This window comes from Manis javanica, chromosome 17, assembly GCF_040802235.1.
Source record: "Manis javanica isolate MJ-LG chromosome 17, MJ_LKY, whole genome shotgun sequence".
In the NCBI taxonomy this organism is placed as follows: domain Eukaryota; kingdom Metazoa; phylum Chordata; class Mammalia; order Pholidota; family Manidae; genus Manis; species Manis javanica.
Window position 1 is genome coordinate 41,789,503 of NC_133172.1, and position 27,827 is coordinate 41,817,329.

General features: G+C 38.7%; 1 pseudogene; it reads right to left on the minus strand.

The window, feature by feature from the left end:
- The window catches only part of LOC108393864 (AP-3 complex subunit beta-2 pseudogene), a 50,291-nt pseudogene extending 46,998 nt beyond the window's left edge, over positions 1-3,293 (minus strand).
- Between the last annotated feature and the right edge of the window lie 24,534 nt (positions 3,294-27,827).

Sequence of the window (27,827 nt, forward strand, 5' to 3'; positions counted from 1 at the left end):
GGTAGTAATTCCATCTTTCCATGCATTCTAAAAATCATCATTATCTGCCAAGCAAAGGGGCAGGATATATTCCACATAGTAATTATATATATACATATGTATATACATATGATATATATATATAAAATTGTATTTTTTTCCCTAAAATTGGGGCACATAATCATTTATATACCTGTCTTATCTGTTAGGCTGTGGCCTATGAGAAGAGGGACCAAGCTTTGACCATCTTTAGAATCTACAGATTATGCTCAATTTATAACTCTGAATGCATATAAAAACTAACAGCTGTCTTATAGTACTTTTGAGTACAAAAGTAGTAGAAGATTTCAAAGTGATGGAATTTTTGAACTCTTTTAATCACTTCAGAAAACAATTTAGGATATTTGAAACTAGACATACTGTGAAACTCCAGAATATGTTTATACCCTGAGTAATTCAAAAGAAATTTCTAGATGAGAGGCTAGAAACTCTAGAATATATTACAGTTATGCATTTAGGATAGTAGAAAATCCTAGATAGAGGTCAGAAGGCTGTATTCAGAATTTCTATCTGTATAGTCAAAGTAGATGTAAAAGTCAAGACAATTGCCCACATAATTAGGGTGATCAGACTTTCTTTTATCCTCACACAACCTTTATGTGTAGCTTTGTCTCCTACCAGTTTATAAACCCCTTGAGGTCAGAAAGTCCACTCTTCTTTGTTTCCAGATTTGCCTCTCTTCTGGACTGTGTTTTAGCAGGCAGACACTTGGTTGATTGTTGTCAACAAGCTCCAATAGAGTGAGTAGGCTACAGGGATCTCAGTTCTTTTGCTTTTTCCTAATTTCCTCTGGCACCTCTGGCACCTCAGTTCAAGGTCCCTTCTGAAGGGCTGGTCCAATGCAGAAGAGTCCAGGATACAGAGGGGAGATTGTTGAAACAAGAGGTTTCTAAGGTATACCAATAACTGTTTTTATCTTTATTCTGCTGTAAAATCATCTTGGACATTTTTAAATGAAGATTTCTAAGCTTAGCCCCAGAAAGATTCTGATTCAGTGTTCCTGGACTATAGCCCAGAAATACATTTTATTTTTTTATTGAGGTATAATTGATATATAACATTATATTAGTTTCAGGTATACAGTGTAACAATTTTGTTTGTATATATTGCAAAATGATCACCATAGTAAGTCTAGTTACCAAGTGTCATGTATATAATACATGTAATGCAGAAGATATTTTATATAGATTTTGCTACATAAATAGCTACAGAAAGTTAGGAGGACTGGAGGGAAAAGTTGCCATTTCCCTCTCCATGGATTGCTAAGAAAACCTTATGGGGAGGGGATCTGGGGGGGAAACTTGTAATGACCAGAGGGGAAGAGGACCCCCAGAATGCCAGATAGCATTGGACATGAGTCTGATATGACAGAGAGAGAGAGAGAGAGACAGAGAGAGAGACAGAGAAAATCAAAGGGAGAGAGAAGGGCTAACAGGCCAGATGTCATGACAGAGGGACAGGTGGGGGCCAAAGAGGTCCCAGTGTTTGGGAGCCACTGGGTTAGAGCCTGTACCAGTTCTTCACCAGCATGGTGCCCAGAACACCATCTTTCATTGCTGGCTGTCAGTTGGGCAGCTCCAGCAGGCAGGGCATCCAGTGTCAGGCTGTCATTGGTCTGCATCCTTTTTGCAACCTGAAGTCATCAGATGTCCCACAAGGGACACAACCCAGGTGGGCAGTGGCAGTAACTTTCTGTACCACCACGTGGTTACTCCGATAGGTGTCCGGCAGCTTGAGCTTCTCTGTGATCTCATTCCTGCCCAGCAGTCTTGCCTGTTCCTTCTTGTTGTCATTCTCATTCATGGACATGGGGGCTGTCAGCTCCCCTACAGGTGACTGAATGGAGATGTAGAGCTGTCCAGCTTGGGTTCACAGCTGGAAGTTGGCCACTTAGGTTGGGTCACAGAAATGAATGACCTTTACATCAGTGGCAGCTTCTCCAGGTGCCAGGGACTCGATTTTTGGATGCTGAGGCCAGTAGGCAGTACAGGGGTGTGCACATTCAGGCCCTTGATGGAGCTGTGGGAGCTGTGGTGCCTGGATGTGCACAGACACCACGTGGGGGCCTGGGCAGGTCAGCAGCTAAAGGTGTAGTCCAAAGCCAGCCCCTCACCAGCACCTCTGTGCAGCAGCTGGTTTTAGCAGTGAGGGCACCAGGGCACACTCTGTGTCAGTCCCTCCAGGTTAGCAGCCAGACTGATGGACACAACTGTGGTGGGGGGTACACAGGCTGGGAACTGGGACGTGTAGAGTCCTGAAGCTCAAGCAGGCAGATCTCTTCTGCTGCTGGGAGGGTTTTAATGTCTGATTCACTCCCAGACTTGCGGGCACCGTCTGCAGACTCAGTATAGTAGCCCCTCAGAGTCAGAGTATAAGGGTTTCTTCTTCTTCTCCCCATTTGTGTACTTGGTCCATTCAGGTAACTCCATGTTGCACACAGATGGGTCTGGGGCTTCCTCTGGCTGGTGTGGGATCTTCTGGTAGCCTATGGCGTTGGCATTGAGCAGGTAGGACGGTGACCCCAGCTGGAAGTGGTCCTGGTCTTTGAAGGCTAACTTCAAGACTGGGGCTGGTCTGAATGCCAGCAAGAGCTTGGAGCATGGTGGCCGAGGGCTCCACTTGCTCTGAAGGGACAATAAGCATCCAGATAAAGTGTTAGGTCATGGACAGCGTACTTTTGGCAGTACTTGGCCCTACTCAGCACATACGGGGTTGACAGCTTGGTCTGCTTAAGTGTTGGTCAGGTAGAGCTAGGCCTCCAGGTTGATGACCTGTGGCTTAATGATGCCTGCCTTTGATGTGAAGGACTTGGCCAGTTTTCTGAGGATGTCAGGTGCAATATTAGAGACATCCAGAATACTTGCCCAAGAGCCAGAGGATGCTGACTCGGTCCATGGGCACCTGGATGTTGTCTAAGAGCTTTGCCAAGTGATGCCCCCCCATGCTATGCCTGCTGCATCTGCAGAAGCTTCTTTATAAAGACCATGAGCTCATCATGGTGGCAGAATCTGCACCAGGACACTGAGGCAGGTGTTACACAGTCATCCTTTATTAGTTGCACAGCATCCAGTGGCCTGGTTTGTGACTGCCATAAAGTCCTTGTCTGGACTGTAAATGCAGGTCTGAAATTTGTGTTGGATAGTAGCGGTGTTAGTTTCATTCACCAGGGTGTTTAGCACTTCTAGCCTTAGGATCTTGATCTGGGTGGGGTCGGCGGACCTCATGTAGAAGCTGTTCAGCTAGGGCTCAGGCATACCCAGGTGCCATGTTCTGGAGCACCGTGTGATTCACTGCACTGCAGAGAGGATGGGTGACAGGTATCTGGGCCCTTTGGCAGGGGGAAGAGCCAGCAGGTAGTGGGAAAGGGAGGTGGGCCAAATAGGAGGGAAGAGAGGATGAATGGGAAGAGGGCAGGACTGGAGTGAGTTCAGGGGCAGGTGGGCTAGGGTGAGGAGGTTAGAGGGGATGTTGATGTCCCTCCAGGAGAAAAAGGTCCTGGAGAAGCCTTTTTTTTTGAAAGCACAGAATAATTTTTTTAACAATTCACGGTGTAACAATTTGCATTTAGGAAAAATAGCAGCTCCCACCTCAGAGGAAGCTTCTTGAATCAACAGCTGCTGACAGTCTTTACAGAGAACAACCGGTGGGGCTGGACTGGAGGAAGCCGAGGGAGCCCAGAGGGTCTCCGGACCCAGGAACCGCTGATCCCTGGCCAAAGAACACAAGAGATTACCCCGTCAACGGGACCTGGCCTTTCTCCATGTGACAAGAACAAGCAGATCCAGTTGGACACGTCTGTGAAACATTTTCAGAAGTATCTGTGGCTCTTCCCTAGATGAGGGAGAGAACCGGAGAAATGGGAAGGACCTGAGCCAATTTCACATTTACACAGTTTCTACAATTAGCTTTAAAATGCCAAGCAAACTATGTTCCCTCAGCAGAACCTATGGAAATGATTTCCTGATGATTTTGATAAATATTCAAATCTTTGAGAAAGTCTCTTTGCACTTGAGTATGTGAATCATTTTAGGAATGGTTGATAAAGCCTCAAAGCTTTGAGGCCAAAAGAGAAGGCCTTCCTTTGCAGCTTAATGGGGCTGATGGTCGGCTCCTGAAGAGTCTAGGGTGGAAGCTGGTCCATTTGTAACCGTGTGATGGGTGGAGCCGGGACGGAGGGGAGGAGCCAGGCTTTAAAATAGATGATGCCCACTGCCCGGAAGGCAACCCAGACTGCACGTCCCTGCCAGCCCACCAGCAGGCCCCTAACTGCGGGCCTGCCCCTCAGGCCGTCGCTTTAAGATTAGCAGGAGTTTCATTCCCAGTCACATCCCGACACCCCCGGATTTCTGCCTCTGCAGGAGCCCTGGGCGGGTGAGTCGCTGCACCAGACCTTATGGGGTCAGTTCTCAGCTGGTGATGCAGCCCCGAGGGCTGCCGGAGCTCTGCTGGTTTTCAAAGCTGCATGCTTTGGGGGCTCGTCTCTCAGGCCAGGGCTCAGAGGCTGGTGCCTGAGGTGGGTCAGACCCCCCTGACCCTGGGGGAGAAGCTGGGGTTGGAGCCCCTCGGGGCTGCGGCGGGAGGCGCCTGCGAGGCATTCAAGGCGAGATGGCGTCCCAGACTCGCCTCCTTGCCTCCCTGCGGCCTTTCTGCCCTGCGCCGCAGGTGTAGGAGTCGCTCAGACAGTTACCAGGATTTGCTCAGAGGAAGTTGTTCCACAGGTAGAGATCCGGGGTGTGTGCGTGACGGGGGGTGAGTTCAGGATCCTCCCGGGGAGGTTCTGGAGGCGGTAAGTCCACCCTCAGGAGGCAGCGTGGTCGGGGAGGGCCCTGCGCGCTTTGAACCAGCACCAGCTGTGCTCTACGCGCAGGCGGTTCGCGGCCCCACACTGCACACACGGCCGCCTGCCGTCCGGCCGCGGTGAGGTGCGGAGCGCCCTCCGTCCACCCCGGGGCCCCACGTCCTCCCCGGTCTCTGCCCTTCCCTCCAGCGTGGCGCAGAGAAGGCGGTGTGAGCTCGCCCAGGCGCTCTCGGAAGGCCACCAAAGGGACTCTCCGTGTGACGGTTGATTTCTAGCTCCAAAATACTTTGATTGAAGTTGTATTCCCAATTCCTCACGATTGACACCTGCCTGTTATTACCAGAACAATTCACGTCCTGTTAAAAACATTCGGGCATTTAATTAAAGAAGTAAAGTGGAGACAGATTTTACTGATTCTCTTTGGTGTCCCATCTCAAGTTACGCTCTTCCTTTGGGCTTTCGGCATGTTTAATAATGCGCCAGCGTGAGCTCTGTAAGGGTCCCGCAGCAGTGAGTCTCTCAACATATTGGCACTGGAGTGATAGAAATGTGGGTAGCCAATGAGGAAGAGTTAAACAACCAAACAAAAAAATATATATGTTAAAAATACAGCACCTAAGTTTGTTGTCATGAACTTATAAATGCACAGGGAAATTTGGAGAAACAGACCTGCAACTTCCCTAGGCTATCAGCAGGGAAGGGAACTGGGATTGGGGGGTAGTTACGTGGCCTATAGTATTATAATAATTTTCTGTTGTGTGCCGTTATCTCAAAATTTAAGCTGCTTTTGTTTTAAAATTGCCACATTTTCAAGTACATCTTGAATCTGTATTTTTAAATCTGACAATAACATCAATATGTTTTTATTATAATATGTTCATATTGTATTATGTCTGAGTAATAACAGCAGAATATAACAGGACAATGTCCCTATCATAAAAACTTTTTTTTAATAGTAAAGCTGGAAAGATGCAGGAAGAGTACTGATTACAGTGAACGATTATATACCCATTAAGGTGTGTATCAGGCAGAATTCCCTCCAGTTATAATGAAGCATCCCTGTTTAAGCCTCTTTCAAGAATTTATCTATATAAATTTATTGGGAACATTTTTGGAAGATGGTTTTTTTTTTTTAATGTCCCACTTCAAAAGCGGGGGGATAGCTCTTGTCTGAAGCACAGCATCTCTGAATGACCCGGTTATGTACAAATATATGGATAGATGGATGCATCAGTAAATTATTAGAGAACACCTTGACAGAGGTAGCGTTACATACATACATATGTACAAGGCATATCACAGTGTCTGTTTCTTCACAGTGAGTCACCCTTTATTGGATGGAATTTACCTAGGAAATGGCAGTTGGCGCCAGAGGAGAATAATATAAATGTTATGACCACTGTAGCATGTCAGACGGAGAGAAAGGAGATGCTGACTGTGGCATTCAGGTTAAAGCAGTAGGTCTAAACCTTGGCTGCACATTGTAATTGCTGAGGGAGCTTTTAAAGAGACATAGTGGAGCCCCACCCTCACAGATTCTGGTTTAATGGTCTAGAATGGGCCTTGGGCAATATTATTGTTAAAAGCTACCCAGTTGATTCTAGTTTGCAGGTAGGGCTGGAAACCACTAGAGAGAATGAATCTGTAGTAGTGGGTGGCAAAGTAGCTTAACAGACCACATGTGAGTAACAGTCAATTGATAAACATTTCAAACTTGAAGAGTATTTTGGTCTTATAAGATCTTATTGTATTATAGTATTTTGGTCTTACATTATCTTCTTATAAAAAGAGTTATAAGATCAGGCATCAGTAATGCTAGCAATAATTCTGAGACATGAAAAAAAATCAATTATGGCATACACCAGGACAGCAGCAATACCTCGGGACACATTAAAAAGAAGCCCAGAACAGAGACTATTCATCCTAGAGTCTGGACTCTGCTTTCACAACTGCACTGGCTAATACTCTTCTCAAGTTCTTATTGAGAAAGAACTAGACACTCATTTTGGAACCTGCTATACAATTCATGTAGGCGATTATATTTATAGTTATGTTAACATAGAGTAACACGTGTGGTTCTTACTATACATTTGGTCATATTTGATCTCAGTAAGTGTTTTCCAGTACATTTGGGAAAAGTTACTTTGTAATAAAATCTGTCCTAAATTCTGGATGATATCATTCAATAAACACTTACCGGTCACCTAATAGGAGTTGAGTACAGAGCATCTATTCAGTAAAATTACAAAAATTCCTGCACTCAAAAAGGTTGCATTCTAGGTGAGAGCAGGTAAGTTCAGCAGAGAAGATGGGTTTTTTCTTCTCTTTCCTTTTCTGCTTGAGGTTGTTGTACCTAATGGTGAGTATTATGAACTAATGAAGCAGTCATGTGGGAGAATACTTGAAGTAGGTGTGATGCTGAATGGTAGTTCAGTGGCCAAATAAATGCTTCCCCCAATAATATTTTGATACACTAGTAGGCTTTGGACTGTTTCTGAGAACTTTCTATTTTGTTTAATCAGAAACTACCCAAATTTAAATCCTAACTCCTCACCTCAGGCTGAGTACATACATACATAAAATTCCCGTGCTTAAATTTTTATTTCCCATCACCTAACAATGCTTAGGGGGATGCTAAGTTGATAACCACACCTGCAAATAGTTTATCTGGATAATTCCATCTTCATTATTGAGAGCATAGTCTCAGGACTGTATTAAGCAAGTATTACCTTTCTGTTCTACAAGTCTCTGTTTCAGTTACATTTCCCACCTCTTCTGCCCTGGCCTTCCTGGGTCAGCCTGTCTCTTCCTTACCCCTTGCAGTGTTTTGGTAGTGGGGCTTCCCTCTCTGCATATGTCAAATCTTATGCATGCATATCATAATCATTGTGGCCTTCTTGTAGATCCAGGTCTTTGAATGCATGAGGCTTTTAGAGATTATGCTACTGTTAACAAAATAAGTAAATAGATAAATTATGGATTTGCTGGGTCCCAGAAGCTAGCGTACTATTCACAGTTTGGATAATTTTTTATGCACTATTAATTAAATAAAAGGCAAGTACATTTAAAAATTTTTCTTTTTCTTCCTTTTTTTAAAAAAATACCTTCATTTATCCTATAGAGTTTGGTACTTAACTCCTCCTGTTGTTTGGTTGGTGGTTTTTAGCTTTAATCCTCTTGGAGACCAGCATGAGGCTTTTGGATTAGTTGCTTTTTTGTTGTTATCTTTAATTGTTTTGTTAAAAATTTGATAGCATTGACTAGAAAATGACCAAGTGAATCATATGTTTGGCTTGGAAGGCTTATTTTTTCAAAGGAGCAAGGTGACGTTTATCAAGGCTGTTGCTGAATTTTTCTGGAAAAGTTCAATACTTTTATTCTAGGATCGTATTGACTATTGTGATTAAGTTACCTGCCTTGTCCTATTGCTGTTAAAAAAAAAAAAGCCTAAAAACTTGAGTGTTGATATGTGTTTTGTTTTTTGGAGGAGCAGAGATGAAATCATCTAGTTAAAAACCGAACTACAGAAAATATAAATGTCCTTCTTTCCTGTATCTATCATGTAGTTACTGAGTTGTTTTGTGGCTGCCAGCTGAAATAAATTTTTAACTTGAAAATGCTCAGCCTCTTGGTTCAGACAACAGTAGTCTTTGTCCTCTGCAATTCCATCTTAAAATATATGTATGGAGAAAACCAGAAAACCTTTCCTAAGGGTAAAAAATTACTACAAATCCTTTCTAAGGATCTCATTGAGTTTTCTATTATCTGAAGATAATTTTCAAAGTTACGCCCCACAGCTGTCAGTAAATAAATCCCAAGACCTGTATTTTTAAAACCTCTATCAACAGTCTGGAATTATTTTAATAATACAGTTATTAAAGTATTAGTCTCAATATCTAGATTGTAACATAGCAATTTTTATAGATTTATTTTTAGGAAAATAATCCATTTTAATTCATGCAAATAAAATGTCATTAAGAATAATTTTTTCAGGTGGGACAGTGATGGTCACCATATGAAACTTGACAATAATGAGTTTGGATTTTTTTTATTGAGGTATAGTTGATATACAATTTTATAAAGACTTCACATGAGCAACACTGATTATTACATTCACCCATATTATCAAGTCCCACCCACATACCCCATTGCAGTCACTGTCCATCAGTACAGTAAGATGTTATGAAACCACTATTTGTCTTCTCTGTGCTATACTGCCTTCCCCGTGACCCCCATACATTCTGTGTGCTAATCATAATGCCCCTTAGTCCCCTTCTCCATTCCCTCCCCACCCCTTAAGCCCTCTCCTTAGGTAACTACTAGTACCTTCTTGGAGTCTGTGAGTCTGCTGCTGTTTTGTTCCTTCAGTTTTGCTTTGTTGTTATACTCCACAAATGAGGGAAATAATTTGGTACTTGTTTTCTTGTGCCTGGCTTATTTCACTGAACATAATACCCTGTAGCTCCATCCATGTTGTTGCAAATGATGGGATTTTTTAAAATTCTTAGGCTGAATAATATTCCATTGTGTATATGTACCACATCTTTATCTATTCATCTACTGATGGACACTTAGGTTGCTTCCATATCTTGGCTATTGTAAATAGTGTTTCAGTAAACAAAAGGCTTATTTATTTCATATGTCAATAAATTCAAAGGTTTAGATGAACTAGACAAATAGCCAGAAAAAAAACTTAGTCTTTTTCATGATGAAGTAGAAAACTTTTAATAGCTCTTTAGTCATTTGAGAAATTAAATCAGTGGTAAAAATCTTCCCAGCCAGAAAATTCTAGGTCTACAAGTCTATGTTAGCTAGTTCTTAATTTAGACATAAATAATTTCTTTTTATAAAAACTCTTCCAGAACATGAAAAAGGAACACTCATAATTCATATGTCTTTTTGAATCAAGGATCTTGTTTTATTTGGGCAAATTCCTGGGAGTGGAATTCCTGGGTCAAATGGTATTTCTATTTTATTTTTTTGAGGAAGCTCCATATTGCTTTTCACAATGGTTGAACTAATTTACATTCCCACCAGCAGTGTAGGAGGGTTGTTGGCCATCCTAACTGGTGTCAGGTGATATCTCAATGTGGTTTTAATTTACGTTTCCCTGATGATTAGGGATGTGGAGCATCTTTTCATGTGCCTGTTGGCCATCTGAATCTTCTTTGGAGAAGTGTCTGTTCATATCCTCTGCCCATTTTTTAATCGGGTTATTTGCTTTTTTGGGTGTTGAGGCATGTGAGTTCTTTATATATTTTGTATGTTAACCCCTTGTTGGATATGTCATTTACAAATATATTTTCCCATACTGTAGGATGCCTTTTTGTTCTACAGATGTTGTCCTTTGCTGTACAGAAACTTTTTAGTTTGATGTAGTCCCATTTATTCATTTTTTCTTTTATTTCCGAAGTTTGTATTTTGAATGTAGGATGGATACACGTATTTGACATTCAGTAAATAGGATGGAAGGAAGGATGGATACTGAGTTCTTTTGTCATTTTCAACCTGAGATAACTTTTTTTTCCCTAAAACATGCATACCTGAAATTATTTTGTGTTCCTATATGTTAAGGATTTCTTATTCAAAGTTTCTGTATATTTTACAGGAATGGCCGTTTTTGCAGTGTATGTGATATCCGACAAAGAAAAAAGACTAACAAAGATTTTCTATTTTATTTCTGTAGTCTTAAGAGAGTAGTAGTTAATTTTATGTTATTTTTCAGATGTAACATACATACACGATCTCTGTTAATTATGAAAAAGGGCATATCAGGTATTTTCACACATAAGCAGTTATTTCTGGATCCAAAAAACTCAGATTGATCAACCTCAGTATTAACATTGAGCACAGAGCTGCATTTTCAAAGTTCAATGAGTCCAATTAACTGAGTTGTCAGTTTATCATAATCATATACTTTTTTTCTTGGGTTTCAAAACTGGACTCGGCATATCACAGTAACAGAATTTTCATGAAGATTCCAGTAAGATTTAGGCAAGAAATGTATAAGCAAATGGAAATCAAATTATGTTTCTTAATCAATAAAAGTAATCACACACAAACAATTCCAAATAGAAATAAATGAAGTTTCATTCCTTCAATCATGTATACTGTCTGTACAGTTTAATGAGCATTTCATTTTATTGGAACTTTTATGAATTAATAACAAGTGGAATTTAGACTGGGTCTCCAAAACACCATGCATGTATATGACTGATAAAAAGGCTACCACAGGAAAGGATGAAATGTAAGGGAATGATAAAGAAAAGGCTTTCTCTCCTCCCCTCATTTACTTTTTTGTCTATTTATTATGTCAGTATGGATTCATGGACTCTTAATTTATCCAGTGGATTATATATAATGTGAATATAATCATCATTTATTTGGATGCTCAAGTAGTTTCCCAAATTTGAATCTCCACCAGCTTGATTCTGTGTCCTTTTGGCAAGTCTCCTTTTTATTATACATTTTTTTACTTAAAACTTACTTAATATTATATGACTTCATGTATAGCATGAGACCCTTACTATAGTTTATTTCTGTTGAGCCTCCAACATGGCCTTCATAATATTGTTATCAAACATATAACTTTTAGATGCATTGTAAGTCTAACAATACATTGTCATTATTTCTTACTGTGCACCTTCAATTTGTTTTATAGAGATTAAAAACCATAGGAAAAATATGTTACAATTTTCCACATATTTATAATTTTTGGTGCTCTGAGTTGCTTAGTACAGATAAATATTTCCACCTGGTATCATTTTCCTTCTACATAGATTTCTTTAACATTTCTTATAGCAGAGGTCTGTTGGTGATGAATTCTTTTAGCTTTAAAAATCTCAGATATTTCATCTTCATTTTGGAAGTTTATTTTACTATTAGTTCTAAGTTGACAGGGTTTTCTTCTAGAGGAATTATTGCTCCATGCTCTTTTGACTTGCATTATTTCTTCTGAGAAATCTGTCATTCTTACTTTTTTTCTTTTGCTCAAAACATGTAATTTCTCCAGCTGCTTTGAAGACTCTCATGGTTGTTAAGCACTTTGTTTAGGATGTGCTTTTGTGTTGTTTTCTTCCTATTTCTTGTACTTGGGATTTGTTGAGCTTCTTGGATCTGTGGGGTTATAGTTTTCATTAAATTTGGAATCATTTCAGCCATTATTTCATCAATTATTTTTTCTTTTACCTCCTGTCCAGACTATTTTTGTTTGACTCCAGTTACACATGAGGTTGTCCACTTGTCCCACAGCTTACTGACAATACATTCATTCCCCCAGTCTTGTTCTCTCTCTCTTTCATTTTTGGTAGGTTCTTTTGCCATATCTTTAGGTTCAATAATCTTTTCTTCTGAAGCATCCATTCTGCTGTCAATGTAAACCAGTGTGTTTTTCATAGCAGACTTGTAGTTTTCATATCTGGAAGTTCAATTTTTTAATTATTATTTATGTCTCTACTTAACATGTTGACTCATTTCCCTTCCTTCTTATACATATAGAAATACAATGTCTTTGTTTAATAATTCTATTATCTAGGTTTTTTCCTTGATCGGCTTCTATGGATTGAAATTTTTCTTTTCCTGTGGGTCATATTTTCCTGATTCTTTGCTTACCTGGTAGTTTGTAATGGAATGGCATATACTGTGACTTTTAATTTTGTTGTTCTTAGATGTTTTCTATGTATCTGTAAATTCTTGAGCTTTGTTATGTTACTTGGGAAGAGAGAGAGCTTTCTGAGTTTGCTTTAAAAAAGCTGTGTGATTGGTAACATTAGATCAGACTAATCTGTATCCCTTTTTGGCCCACTATTGAGATACTACTCAGTTTTCTAAGTACTCTATCTGATTTCCTGTGAATTATGAAGTTTTATTTTTTGGGGGTGCATGTTTCTTTCCCTGCCTTCCATAGTGTCTCTCACATATGTGTTTCTCAGTGATGAGATGAAGAGTTGATGAAATGCTCTGAGATCTCCATTGATTTCTTTCTGTGCAGATCTCTTCTCTTTAGTACTTTGACCTGCAAACTTTTCCCATCTTCGCCTCCTTCTCTTGATTACTTCCCCTTCACCCCACTGATAAGGAGGAGATTTCAACTGTAGGCTCATGAGGATAACCAAACGTGTCACTCAATACAGGGCAAATGAGACTGAGTATAGTCACATGTATTATTATATACTCACAGACTGGAGGAGGAGGACAAGAGCACACCACACGGGGCCTTGTGTAGCTGGCACTTGGAAACAGAGTAAATAACTAGAGGCTACGGAAGGCAGGCTTTATAGTACTAAGAGGGTATGGTGATCTCAGTTCCTGTGGGAAGATGTGATTGGCTTGTTTGATAATTCCATGCACTGTTGGGGAACTGAAGCCCACTATTCAGGGATAGCCTGGACTGTGCCTGGTCCTTTTATAAGGAGGGTTGTTGGCTAGGACCTTATCTCTCTGGGAGCAGAACTGGGGAGGTGGAACTTGTGGTTATACCATTTGAGACCCTCTTGGGATCATCAGATATAAAGGCAGCATATAATGTTGTATGTTAACTTTAGGCCTTACACCCCTCACTCTAGACCCTCACCTGCATCCCCTGTGCTGAGTGAGATTGCTGGCCTCTGATGGAGTCCTCCCTCTCAGTGCTGCAGTCTGGAAACTCTCTCTAAGCTGTAGCCTGGGAGCAATCATGGTGTTCATCTCTCTCAGGTATCATTCTCCTCTGCACCTAATGTGCAAAGGTTAGAAAAATACTATTTCATTAATTTTGACTGCTAGTTGTTCTTGTTTTTAGTGAAATGGTGTATCTGGCACCTGTTACTTTATCTTGGCCTTAGCTTACATTTTAGAGAATTTTGGCAGGATACATTGAGGTTTAATGGAAAGTTTTTTTATTAAGCAAATGATGAGTATTTGATCAGAAAGAGTAGAATTTCACCAGCATTTCTTCTATTTTTTTAATTAAGCTATCATTGATATATACTATTATGAAGGTTTCACATGAAAAACATTGTGGTTACTCCATTCACCCATATTATCAAGTTCCCCCCCCCATACCCCATTGCAGTCACTGTCCATCAGTGTAGTAAGATGCCACAGAGTCACTACCTATCTTCTTTGTGCTACATTGTCTTCCCCGTGACGCCCCCCCCACACCCACCAGTATTTCTATTAAAAGTCTTCCTATTCATTTAGAATCTTATAAATAGTAGGACTATAGTATGGCTGGGAGAGGGAGGGCATAAAGGTATAGAAAAATCTACTTTTGTTTATCTGAAAAAAAAAAAAGAGAAAGAGTAAGTTACATTGTTGGTAAATAATATACTTACTATTAGCATTCTCCTGACTATTTTTCCTGTACTTTGATCTGGAGATCCATGATTCATCAAAAGGGAGAGACATTTAGGCAGTTCATTTTGAGTGAGTAAACTTTCAATACAATGTCCTTATCTAAAAAACAGTAATGTAGGAATAATATGTACACCAATGATCTGTTACAAAGACATGGTATGAAACTTACATAGGTACTTTATACAAGGTTTAGCACAAAAGTAGATGGTCAATAAATATCACTTCCACTTCGATTACTTCTCAAGGAGTTTCCTTTCTCAAAGTTTCTCTATCTTCTTTTATACAAACTCAAATTATGTTACCTACTACTAGCTGGTTTCAATTTTGTTTTTGCCATTTTCCTGTTCCATTTCTTCACTCTGGGAGGTTATAAGCCATGCTGTGTCCCTAAGTAAATAACAACAACAACAAAAAAGCCCTCAGTCTCCCCAACAGAGAATATTTTTTGGCAAACACTGCACTTACAAGAAGTGTCAGAATTTCAAAGCCTCCCCAAGGAGTCCAGCAAACATATCTAAAGAAAGGTAGCAGAGTGATTATGCGTCCTTTTCAAGGCAACAAGACCGTTCTTCCGAAAGAAAGTCAGGCTGTGTAAAGAGTCACTTGCTTATCCTACAAGACCTCTAGCACCAGCAAAAAATGAATACATGCAGACAAAGAATAAGGTATTGTTAGCTCAAAATAGAGGCGTTCACTTGATAGCTGGGAAATATTTTTCAAACTTTGCTATAGTAAGTATATAGGAAAACTGTAATCCTTCTGATGATGTTCAATGCACATGATAGTCAATTGTGTTAACAAGTATGTATTCAGCAAATTATCTTCAATATATTGTTCCTTAAGGTTTGGAGGTAAAGAAGCTATGATCTATCTGTGGTTAAGGACTTGTTAGCATTAACATTCTAACTTTTCAATTATTACTGCTGTAACCTTGAGCCAATTAACTAATAGCTCTGAACCTCAGTTCTCATCACTGTTAATTATAGACTTTTCATAGGTTTTTCCGAGGGTCAAATAAACCAACACCAATAAGAGATCAGTCATGGTCCAAAATTCATAAAAAGCTCTCAATGGATGATTGCTCTGTCGCTGCTTCTACCACTACCAGTAAAAGTTATCTAGTACTACATTTATTGTTAAATGCTTGTTTTCAAGCAGTGAACATTTTTAGATTCTTCCAGTGCTTGCCAAAAACAGACCTCCTAAAACCAAAACAAGGGCACAGAATTGAAATATTATAGGCATGATGATGGAAACTCAAAAATAAAATCTATCATGTAAGAAACTCTGGCATTTAGAATATAAACAATTGCTCATATAAAAAGAGGATAAAAATAGGGAAAATGAAAATAGCATTCCATCATTGTAACAGCTTTTTCCCTTGTGTGTCCATTGATTCATTCAATAAGTACTTATTGGGACACGTACAATGTTTAAGTCATTATACTAGGCATTTGAATAAAGAATAAACAAAACATACAAATCTCAGCCCCTGTGAAGACTGCATTTTAGCATAGCAAGATAGACAATAAATATCATATTATGTTCTATCCTATTCCCAGAGGTTGAAATGTATGCATGTGTGTGTGTGTGTGTATATATAATATATGTATGTATGTATAAATAGATAATATGGAGAAAAAATGAGGACGAGAAGAGAATGAGCTGTGTGTGTACAGGTAGAAGGGATCAGTTTTGAGTAAGGTGACAAGGGAAAGGCCCAGTGAAAAAGTGTGAACAAAGGCTTGAAGAAGCTTTAATTTTGACCTTACTGAATAGCTGAGGAGAGGTTGTTCAAGGCAGAAGAAACAACCAGTGCATAACCCTACCATGGGCACATGTCTGCACTGTTGATGGAGCATGGAGGAGACCAGTGTAGCGTGGAGTGAGCAAGGGGTCAGTCCTATGATTTGAGGCTAGAAAGCTAATGAAGGGAGAGTGTTCTGGTAATGGAAGGCCTTATAGATTATTCTGAGGGCTTTGGCTTTTTCTCTTAAAGAGGAGAAACATTCTGGCTTCTCTGCTGAGAACAGGTTAAAGAGAAGAAGTAGGGAGATGAATTAGGAAGCGGGGAATGATTGGATTCTTGATATATTTTGATGGTGACCAAATTTCTGAAGGATTGGATATGGGATGTAAGGGAAAGGAACTCCAAGGTGTTCGTGTGAGCAACTGATGGGATGGTACTTCCAGATAGAGAGGTAGAAAGACATGCAAAAACAGATGGTGGAGGTTGGAAGATGGTGTGATTAAGAGTTCATTTTTAGAAATATTAATTTGGAGGTTACTGTTAGATATTCATGCCATGCCATGGAAACATTTGGATACAAGTCTGGAGTTTGGGACAGAGACCCAGACATTGATAGAAATTCGGAGTCATCAGCATACAGCATTTGTTTTCCATATTTCTTTCACTCTGTATCTATAGACATGTAGAATTTATCATTTTTTTCAGCATTGCATTAAAATGTATTATTGCCTCACAGTAACATCTAGCAGTATTTTAAGGGCAATGGAAGGTATGTGGCAGATTTGATATAAATGGCCAGTTTTAGTAGGTATCATTTTGACAGCTTCGAGCTTAAACATGCTATTTTAGATTTGTGATTCTCAGGTTCCTCACCTGCAGATGAGAGATGCTCATACCTTTAAGATTTTTGTAAGGGTCACATATCATACCATCTTTCAGACTTTTAGTTTCTAATTATTAAGTGATATAGGATGTTCAATGGCTTAAATGCTTCACATCCATCACCTGGTTTAATCCTCACTAGAAAAATACAGGTAGGTGAAATTATCCCAATAGGAATACTAAGCCTCAGTAAGATTAAAAAATATGCTCATGTTAGCATAGCTAGCGACTAGCAGAATCAAACACATCTATTAACGCATTGCTTTGTTTTGCTTTGCTTTGCTTTGCTTTTTTTTTTTTTTGTTCTATGCAATTCATATAATACGAGTCTGAAGTCTCAGGAATAGAAGAGGCACAGAATAATTCCTCACTATTTTCATTGCACATGTGGAAAGGTTGAGCTTTAGCATTAAAATAGTATCTAAATGCTTTTTTGCGAGGATCAAACAAAATGATCATTTGCATGAATAATACATGTATAGTAGTTCTGGTAGTGAAATACTTTCAAATGAAGTATGTTACTTAAGAAATAACATGTACAAATATATATATCCATAGGTGAATTTTAGTGAAACTAGCTCATTAACTGGCGATGCAGTTGAAAAGACATGGATGGTGAAGCACTTTCTCAATTATGTCTGTTGTAGCCAAGCCAAATACAAATAACTCATTTCTGTTAAGAACCTGAATAAAGTCCATTTCTGGCTTGCTTTCCTTCTCTTATTATTTTCATCATATTTGCTGTGCTTACATAAGTAATAATTTTTCTTATTATATAAATTATATCAGAACATATATTATTATGTTTAATGTACAGGGTGCCAAACGATCTGTGCCAGAGTAGTCAAACATGACAGGATCCCAAACATTGGTCATGAATTGTGCGTTTGATGTCCCACTCATGTGAATCTAATTTATATGGGTAATTTTTAATAGAGTTAAGTGTTCTCATCTGTAAATTGGAAAGGGGCTCCTGTTCTTTCAAGCTTTATACCATAACCAAATCATGTACTTTTCAAGACATGCATAACTTACTATCAGTGATATCTGTGACAATAACTTTGAAACTCAATATTTGTTGAGCACATATAGACTATCAGTTGCTCAAAAGATTTACATGAACCAGTAAAAACAGTCTTTTCAAGACCCTCAAAGGCAAGTATTGTATTTATTTTACAGATAGAGGAATTTGAAACTGAGGTATAGAGTGGTTAAGCATCTTGCCCAAAGATGCATAGTTGACAGGTGCCTCTCTGATTTAAGAGCTCTTGCTCTTAAATGTATTTCTTTAGAGCAACAGTGTCCAATAAAACTTTCTGCGGTGCAAAAAATATTCTATATCTGGCCTGTCTTCCATGGACAGCTAGCCACATGTGGCTACTGAGCATTTGAAATGTGGTGTGAGAGACAGGAACAGAATTTTTAGTTCCATTTCATTTTAATTGCAGTTTCAATTAAGGAGCCATATGTAGCTAGTATATTGTACAGTGCAGGTGTAAAGTAAAAATCTATTAAACTGTGAGACGCTCCAGGGCTTGTGCTATGTCTCATTTGGCTTTGTGCTAAGGGCTAGTACAGAACTTGGAGCATAAAGGTACATAATGAATGTTTGCAGCAGTCAGTTAAGAAAAGATTTATTGATGGGTCTAACCTCAGTCTCTGGGTTTAGTTTCTTGTTTGTGGATGTCTCATTCCTGCTGTCCTTTTTCATGTGTGTATTGTCTTTTAAGTTCTTGCTTAGTGACTGTTCCTTGGCTTCATTTCAAGCTCCTCTGCTGGGTTTAGACACCTAAAGTGTCCCCATTTCCCAGGAAGTGAGTATAAATAATGGTTGAGAGTTTGGGCTTGAAAGTAAGGCTGTTTTGCTTGGCATTCAGTCCCAGCATTTCTGAGCTGACTGTCCTCTCTCAGGCAAGTCCTTTAACCTCTGTGCATCTCAGATTCCTGTTCTAGAATGAAAGTTCCCAAAACAAAGGTTGTTGGGAGGCTAGATGGAGGTAGTCTTTGAAAAGAGTACTTTGCAGAATATATGGCAGACAGATTACAGTCAACACATATTATGTATTTGTGTTATTTTTTCCTCAATACTTCTTACTACTCTTTCAAATCTCCAGTGGATCACAAATGTAAAATTTCAGGAGAATGTTATACAGAGAACAATTGAAGACATTTGTGAAGACTGCATGTACAGGATGCTGATTTCTGTCCTTTATTTTAAACAGTCATTTTTTGAGCTGCAATAACTTGCTAGGCTCTTAAGGTGGAATAAAAGAATAAATCAGACGCGTCACCTGCCTCCAAGAAGTTTATAGTCTGGTGGGAAAGACAGCTAACAAACAGCTTGCAGACTGCTGTGACCATTGCAGAGGAAGTAAGTGTGAAGCAGTGATCACTACTGCACAGGTAGGCACTGTCAGGGAGGCCTTCAGGGAAGAGGTTTTATCTGACTGGCTTCTAAAGAGTGCTTCGCCTTCTCTGGGTGCATACAAGATGGGACTCTTATTGATTAGTCCATCCTTTACTACTGGGAACTTAATGCATAAATCATGGAAAGTAGTCCCTACTCCCACTTTGTGCAGGTTAAATTAAAGAAAAAATCTGGAAAGTAAAAGTCAGTCTTGCATCCAGATCATATTTTTTCTATAAAAAAATATACTTTCTCTTCAAAGTGTAAAAATGGGTACTAGAAAGAAAGAAACAAGAATAATTTGTATGTGATAACGCTTGAGGTCTCAAGCTAGAGCCGGTGCCATATTAAACATTTTTTTTTCTAAATAATCCAGATAACAGGAGTGTTGCAAAATATGCAATTCTTGTAGATATTAAGAAAGTGTGTCAAATAATCACCACAACTGGTAAGTTGATTACCAGCCTGTGTGGGGGAGAACATGGGATGCACTGAGGAGCATCTCGAGCCTTATATCACTGTAAGTATTGCAGCATCCCAGACAATCTACACAACCTTGTCCTGCCAAGACCCCTCAAATAACTATGCAAAACCCCTGTCACCAACAAGACACTCTACACAAAAAATTACACATTTTCATTTAGATGCCTGAACGAGGCTTTCTAGATGCAAAGTGGAAGCAGCTGCACTGTGATACTTGGCCATCCGTATTTTCTGTGGTTTAGCTCAATGTATTAAAGCAAGTGGCATGGTTCAGGTCTCTGTCACCATGGCACTAAGGCTTGGCATTTGAGAGGGCTGGAGACAGTTTTATTCAAATCCTGTCTCTGATCATTCTCCCTTGTGTGACCTTGGGTAAGCTATTTAGCCTATATGCACCTCAGTTTTCTCAGCTGTAAATTAGGGCTAATGACAGTATCTCCTTATAGCACTGTTCTAGTAAATAAATCATGCAAATTATGGAGTGTTTAGCCAGTGGCTGCCATTATTAGTGACCAGTAATAGTGAGGTATTGCCTCTTCTATTATTCTGTCAGTTTAGACTCTTTCTCCCATGTTCTGTGTTCTTCCAACTCATTGGTCTTCAATGACTGGTTGTTCAGTGAAGGAGTAAGTAAATGAGAGACTTATGTTTATGTAGGTTTTTGGAATCATTCCAATTGAATCATTATTTTCTGATTCCAGAATGGCAATATAAACATATTTTATTCCATAATTTGAATAAGTAATGCCTTTAATAGTAAAATATTATTAGACATCTGTAGTACTCCCTATTGGTGACAAAGGATGCTGTGTGTATTATTTTAAGGAATTAATCCAATGTTCCCATTGGTTTTCATTCATTGCTTATTTATTCATTTTGTCATTAGTTATCATTTGTAGGTAAATGTTACCAACTCTATTATATATATATAACAAAAATACATGATATATATTATAACATATTTTGATAATGTATATGTATTTTATATATTTTATAATGTATATATGTTTTACAATATATAATATATTTTTCTACAATATAATTATACAATTATGTACAAATACATTTGAATATAATTGTAAAATTGTACAAAAATATACAATATATTTTACAATATGTATTTTATTTATATTATTTTATATATTATGTATTTACAAATATATACAATATAATGTATCTTACGATATATATTTCACAACATATGTATATATGATAAACTTTATAGATTATCATTGTGCAGTGTTAAAAATGGAAGACTGAAGCAAACCATGGAAAACCACTTTTTCACAGAAACGGTCATTGAGAACCACTTTTGAGTTGCCCTGACAGCAAGGACATAGAGTTTCCCCTGCATTGTTTTCCTCACGAGGGACAATAGAGTCTCAGGGTGGAGTTAGGAATTGGAAATCACTAGGATGTGGCTCTCAGATTGTGTAAAGCACACTTTCCCTACTGACTATAACGAAGCACGTATTGTAAAGATCTAAGCTTCGGAGAAGTTTTAGAAAATAGAAAGAAACATAGCATTTCCTTAGTGTATGTGCTGGGTAGCATAAGAAAGAAAATGCACCATTTCAGATGCCCTAATAAAAGTGTTAATTCACTCAATCATTGCATTATAATTAGTTCAGAATGTTTCATAATGTAATACTTTTTAGCCCAACACGTGTTCCAGAAGTATGTGCAAATGATGAGTGTTACCTAAATTCCTGGGGGCAGGGTGCATATTTCCCTTCTCTGCTCCCTAGGACAAGGCAATTCCCCCTCTGCTCACCTGTACTCTGGCTCCATGCTTACTCCTCACCCCTCAGTGAAGCACAATTCCCCCCCGTTAGGTTTATCATTTGAATGGGGATGATCTACACTTTTTCACAGAGTACTTTCTACCTTGGATAAGTTGGAGGCTGTACCCTGTGGATTTTGTCTTCTTTGCACATTTCTCTTGGGTGAGGGAGAAAATAAGCAAGCCTGTTAGTATCTTTTACTGCAGCGAATTAGATAGCACATCCTTATTTCCTCAGGTTACCTCTCATTCTTTCTTAATTGGGAGGGTTGGTTTTGGCTGACCCTCTTGCAGTCCCAGCGAAGCAGCTCCTACCGTTCTCGCCACGAACAGTCGTGTTGTGGAGCTTCTTTTCTCACTCCGATTAACAACTGCATCCTTTAGTAATATTCCTGGGTAGAGAGAGTGGTAGGACAAGGATGCTTGTGAAAGTCTTCACGTGTAAAATGTAGAAGGAAGACCAAAAAGGAGAGTTGTCAGTAATAATGTTTTATCTTAATATTGTCAAGTGGCTTCTTGAGTTAACGCTGGCACATTTGTGAGTATTTGCCTCAGTGACAGAGTCTGCTCTACAAAATCATTTTGTTCCAGAGAGACTATTTAAAATTGTGCTCACAGTGCTGTCTCCAGGAGGGAATCTGGTGTTAGCAGTGGTGATAAGGAAGTCTGCAGACGTGCCACGACATTGGTCACCCTCAGGATAAGAGGAGAACAAGGCTTTCAGAGGAAAGGGCAGAGGGGGAGAATGACTGCTCGTCACCACCAGACTTTGTGGCTACCAGCAAAGGATCATTTTAAGCTGCTTCCAACGCAGGAAATTGGGAAAATTGCAACTCCTGCACCGATGACTGCTCTTCTCAGTATGCTCTCCTCAGAGCTGTCATTTGCAGGGACCTCACTCAGGTCCATGGCCATGGCAGAGTTTTCCTTGCAGATAAGTGAAGCATCATTTCATCTGTGTGTACAGAGGCCTCTGGCTCAGGTGTAGTGAGTGGAAGTATTAGTAACACTGTTTCTATGCATTCCTGCACAGGCACACCCATACCCACAAAAGCAAACATATTGTTTTGACAGTATTGGCTATGAAATGAGTGTTTAAGGGACTAATATACATAGTGGCAGGGGGTATGTGTGTTTTATTTTCTGTTAATCTAAAGAGCTTTAGAAAACCCAGCGAATAGAATTGATTTGAAATAAAAAGATGTATGTACTCACAAATTTGAAACGAATGCCTATTAATATCTCTCATCCTTGAAATAAAGCACATGAAATGTCTGAAAGATTTTGTGTCACATAAGCACAGTTATGTCATTCCTTCATGTTCTGGGTGACTGTTAAATAAAACAAAACATAGCAGTTAACAAAGTAAAAAGAAAGCATAACATAAAATATGCTTATTTTAGACTAAAGATTAAACATTATTGGATAGAAAACTTGCACATCTCTGATCGTATTCCCTTTTATTCAAAGATCAAAATGGCCCTTATACACTAGAGAAGAAAATACTGGGTGCATTTGGATTCAGTAGATATCACCAACTCTTTCTTTCAAGAGCTTTGACTTTGGCAGAAGCCAAGAAGCAGTTTGCAAAGCACTTTTCCTTAATATTTAAATTCCCTTTGAGGTTTAAGAGAAATTTAATCCACATGTGTCTAATTCATTTGCACTCAACTCATAAAAAATGTTCTTCAATTTGATCTCATTGTGGTCCAGGGGCATTAAAAAGCTTTCAAATGAGCCTTCCTCCTTGAATTGAAATCCAGATGTTGTGTTTTGTCAGCTCTAAGCAAATTTGAAACTCAACTAAGTCTTGGTCATAAAGGAGAAGGCACAGATGGTTTTGGAATTTATGGAGAAAAAAATCCAGAAATGATATAAATTCCCTTAAAATACAAGGAGCTATCATTTTTAAGGATTTCATTCAACTGGTGAGTAGCATTATGTTCACTTAAAGATGGCAGTCTCTGCAGCTAAGGAAAGTGAATGATCTGAGGCCAAACTGTGAGTGAGAATATAGCTAGGAATAGACTCTCAGAGCCCTTCTTTCTACTAATCACGAGTAGTGATTAAAATAAATAAATAGTAGGAGGGTGAAAAGGATGAAGCCAAATGCTAAAGCCATATGGTAACACCATCAGGGATAGAAAAAAGGGTTATTTTTCACATTCAAATATTAGCCACAAAAAAAGATGGAGAGAGGGAAATGCTGTGCAATAGGAGGCAAAAACAGTCACTTTCTAAATAACTATATTCCTGGCATTTTCCAGAGAGTTCAGCTGTTAAGCATTCAAATCCTCAATCTCGATTTACTGCATTTTGAGGCAAAGCATGAGTCCTTCCTTCTTAAATATGAATTCTGTTTGACAAATACTTAAAAGTTTTCTGCATCTTTAAATCAATATGTCCATTTGCACAAACATAAAAATACCACTAACTGTTAACCAGTGATCTTTTTCACCTTACAACATAGATCATTTTTCTGCCTTAGTTATAAGTTTCTTTGTAAACAGGATGAATTTATCAAATATTAGGCTTTTTTTGTGATGACTTCACCTGAGAGCTTTTGAATAGTGTTGAAAATCTTATATCTCAAAAGATACTTTAAGTTCTTTAGTTAAACAGTATTTCTATACTTAATTTAGTAGGACATGGATATTGGTGGGGTTTTCCCTTAGAAATTTCTTTAGAGTCAACTAAATCTAGGTTCAAATTTCAGCTCCACTCTTACTGGCTGGGTTATTTAGAGACTTGTCATTGCTTCTCTTATCTTCTATTTTCTCAATTCTGAAATGATAATTAAAGAGATATATCTGACAGGTTTCCTGTGAGGACTGAGAGTGTGATGTGGAATATCCATTCATTCATTTTCCATCCACCTTTCCCTCCCCAGTATAATACCTAGAGTTACACTGTCTAGGTGTAGCTCAGTCCTTGGTAACCTGATGAAAGCAGGAAGAACTTCACAGGACACTGTTCTTTAATTCTCTAAGCCCTCTTTACTCTTGTTTTAATTCTGTACTTCATTAGAGAGTGGTGTGCAGTTCCTCTTGTGTGGTGGTGTTTCATAAACCTTGACTCTTGGTCTGTGTTTAGCATGCTTCAAATCTAAGTCCCAGTGTCTCTGGAGAATATAGAGGATCTCTGTGTTGACCCTGTAATCAATCATTCACTCAGGCTCTCAGAGCAGCATCCCAGTTTCCATGTGGAACCCCCTTTCCTCCTCGTTCCTCACGGATCAAATGGGGCTGATACCAAGCCAGGCCCACTGAGGCACTGGCTTAGTGTCAGATAAAGAAGGGACCCAACAGAGGGCAATCAGAGCTTTTGGAACTCCGTTGTAGCGATTTTGATGAAAAGAATTGGAAAGCTTTCTTTGGGACCCCATGAGAAGATAGGCTTGATGTATCTGGAGCTGCTTGGAGCTTCTGCCAGTATGATGGGGAAAACTCTGTGGGTGGAGCCCCCATGAAACAGATGAGGTGCAAAAACATCTGAGTTCTGATGGCATTGGCTCTGTGCCTGGACTCAGCCATCCCTGAAGCCTTTGTATAACATAAGAAAGCACATTCTTCCTTTAGCATAAGCCACTTTGAATGCAAGTGTTTTATTTAATACTAATATGAAAAGAACACATACCTAAGTACATTTTCCATGCATAATAAGATGGCTTTCATAAAAATAGTGACTAATGGCAATTATTTTCTTTTTCTCTTACTGCTATTATTACTATGATTGTTTCTTGTGGCTAAAAATAGCAATAAAACACAGTTTTCTTTTATCATATTGAACAGGCTTTGGTTTATTTTCAGTCCCAGGCCCAGCCCCCATGGTGCTTGCAGACATAGGCAACTACATTGTTCAAAGGAAGAAAATAATCATTCCTCTCCTTAGACTTGCCCAGCAGGTCTATTAAACTACTGTGATTTCTCAGACATTCACAGTTACTGCATGTTGCTTACAACTGTGTTTCAACAAATCCTTCACACTTTTTATTTCTTTTTTTATTTCCTCTCTGCAGACTGGCTCACTATTTAATACCTGCTCGGGTAGCCAGATACTATTGATTCTAAATGAGTTCCACTGCCTCTGGTGGTTGACAACCTGATATTGGCTTCTTCTTTTGAGAATGGATCCTAATTTATATTAATAATGTTGATCAAGGAGCCAGAGAAAGATGTATGGACGATAATTCTGCTTACATATAGGATAAAGAAGGAAATGGTTGTTTTGGAAAAATAGAAAATAAATGGTAGGGATAATTGTAAAGGAGATACCTTTCTCCCAGTGTGAATGAAGGGACCGTGAGCAGTCTGGGAGAAGGAGCCACATTTGAATTGCTTTCCTTTGTACCCTACCTGCTACCATGGTGAAAGGTAGTGTCATGAATTTTCATCTCCATTGTTAAAGGGCAGATACGACTGATGGTGGGACCACAGCAAAACAGATGGTACTAATAGGTTTGGACGTTTAGCCTTGTTCTGATGGTGTCCATTTGCAATTATTAGGGATTGCACAGTGCTGCTAATCTTGTTTTAGGGAGGCTTTTGGAAGATTCTATTTGGGCAAAGGCAGAATTTTCCTTCAGCTATGTTGTCCTAAATAGATGCATCAGGTTGCCTCTTTCCCATCACGAATATATAAACATCCTTCTTGGGAAACTCAGAGATCAGGAAGGAAAACACAATTACTGTACCTTAGGACTTGGTTCAGTGGCTGGGGAGAAAGTCAGCAGTTTTGCCGATTGTCGATTAGATGTGGAGAACAGTAGTGAATAAACACATTCTTGGAGTTGAATATCCTTTTGTGAGAGTCAGTGCATCTCTGAAACATTCTGTTGGTGGGAATAGCATTCACAGTCAGCACACAGGTCTACATTTTTGACAGCTTCCTCTTACATGCCCATTAATGCTCTGGTGTAAACTTTATTGCTACACATTGCCATATGATACTTAATGTTTCTCAGAAAGATTATTAGTTCTCAGCTCAATATAAAATTGACCTCATGTTTTTTACCTCAGAAATTATGATGAATGACCTCTAGCTGGCCTTTCCTGCCTGCCCATCCTACCCATGTTTTTCAAGGGCAGAGATGTCAGCTGCATGTTGTGTTGTAAAGGGAATTTGTCTTAGAGTCAGTATGTATGCTATATAGTGTAAAAATTACCCAAATAGTTGTATAGTAATGGTTTTTCTTTTTAAAAAAATGCTTACTTATGGTATTAGGTCAAATCACTTAACTTCCCAGACATATTCAGCCACCCTTGATATTGGTAAAACCAGAAGATTTAATTGGATAATAAGGGGTTCTCTAAAGAGATGAGATCTAGTGGCTCAAACAGAGAATAAAGGATCTTTTCAACAGTTGTGCTGGAAGGGGTATGTCACACTCAGCGTCTGCAAAGTTCAGATATTCAATTTTTAGTTGAATTGTTCGTTTCAGACTACCTGCTCTTTTCCATTGATGACACTGAACAACAGTTTCTAAACAAAGTATGGCTATTTGCACATCATCTACTTCAGGTTGAATTCTTTAATGTTTCCAATTTTTGTCTGAAAAATAAGATCTTGTGAAATTATCTAAGTATAGTGATTTTCCTTTTGTTTCACTTTCTAATATAAAGGAAAAATATTAAAATTAAAAAAATTGCAACAGTGAAGGAAACTGTTTTACATGCTGAAAGCAGAGACCGCCTCAGGTGTTGCCCAACTTTGTGTTTACCCTGTAAAGCCAAGTTAACAAAATTGAATAAGACTTACATGCTATAAAAAAACTTTTGAGATGATAGTTACATTTTCAGTTTTAAGTAAGAAATTTAAAATCACATTGTAGCTGTCTGGAGATGGCATTGCTTGTAAAACAGAAGACTTTTACCACGGAGCTATGATGACACTATGTTTTCAAATAAGGGACTATATAGTTTGCTTCTTTAGAATTAAATTTTAGTAACAAACTTTCATCTGAACTTCACTGCTATTATCTCTATATTTTGAGTATGTTCTGAGTCTTAATAATCTTTATAACTTTAGTAGGGAGTTGATAGTGATCTTTAGATGTATCATTCAAATCACAAAGAACCTTTTACCAGTTGCTAAATAAAAAAGAAAATAATTTTGTTTCTACAGAGTATCAAATTTAACTGTGTAACTTTTCCATTTTCTGATTTTTTTCTGCCATAAACTTCTAAACACTCACTTTGATTTTTTTTTTCTTTAAATGATGATGGTCTATTTTGAGCATTGCAAACATCTCATAGTCCTCTTCTGTCAAGTTCCCAGGTAGTCACCATAGCCATTTCTGTTTTGTAGCTGTGCTTTGTTATTTTTGTGAAATAACATGTTTGCCCTGATT